At 49.3% G+C, this 1,011-nt stretch overlaps 1 pseudogene; it reads right to left on the bottom strand.

Moving 5' to 3' along the window:
- Positions 1-318: 318 nt before the first annotated feature.
- LOC139280337 (U2 spliceosomal RNA) lies at positions 319-556 on the bottom strand (annotated as a pseudogene).
- Between the last annotated feature and the right edge of the window lie 455 nt (positions 557-1,011).

The following is a 1,011-nucleotide window of genomic DNA, read 5'->3' on the forward strand; positions in this document are numbered from 1 at the left end:
TGTCCTTGGCCTCCTCTTATTTCTTATCGATATGCTGCCCCTTAGCGATATCATCCAAAAACACAGCATCAGTGTCCACATGTATGTTGACAACACCCAGCTCTTCCTCTCCACCACTCCTCTCGACCCCTGCTTGGTATCTAAATTGTCAGACTGCTTGTCCGACATCCAGTATTGGATGAGCAGATATTTTCTCCAATTAATTTTTTTTTTTCCGTTGCCAATCTTTCCAATTCTTTGTCAAATCACAAATGCCAGAGATCACCTTGCACACATCAAGGATCACTCTGCGCCAATGCTCTTAGCCAAAAGGCCTAGAGCCACTGCACCGTTCCTGGAAGTACTGCAATACCAGGTTCGTGCCATGGAGGTGGATGGGTCAGGCCCCCCACACACCTCCGTGGAGGTGGATGGGTCAAGCCACCCCACCCACCTCCTATTTCCAAAAAGCATAGGAGAATCACCTTCCTGATCCAGGGAGAACCACGTTGGGGTCATGGTTACTCCCCTGTCAGGTCAGTTACGCATGATCTTAGCCAAAAGGCCGAGAAGCGATATTGGAGAAGACCGAAGCCATTATCTTTGGTCCCTGCCACAAACTGCGTTCCCTAGCCACTGACTCCATCCCTCTCCCTAGCATCAATCTGAGGGTGAACAAGACTGTTCGCAACCTAATTGCCATATATGACCCTGAAATTAGTTTCAAGCCACATATCCGCAGCATAACTAAAACCGCCTTTTCCACCTCCGGAACATTGCCCGCCTCCGACTCTGCCTCAGCTCCTCTGCTGCTGAAACCCTCATTCATGCTTTTGTTACCATTAGGCTTGACTACTCCAACTCACTCCTGGCTGGCCTCCCACATTCTACCCTACGTAAACTTGAGGTTATCCAAAACTCAGCAGCCCGTGTCCTAACTCGCACCAAGTCACAATCACCCATCACCCCTGTGCTCGTTGACCTACATTGGCTCCTGGTTAAACAGCACCTCGATTTCAAAATTCTCATCCT

The sequence above is a fragment of the Pristiophorus japonicus genome, chromosome 14 (assembly GCF_044704955.1).
Source record: "Pristiophorus japonicus isolate sPriJap1 chromosome 14, sPriJap1.hap1, whole genome shotgun sequence".
NCBI classification, from domain to species: Eukaryota; Metazoa; Chordata; class Chondrichthyes; family Pristiophoridae; genus Pristiophorus; species Pristiophorus japonicus.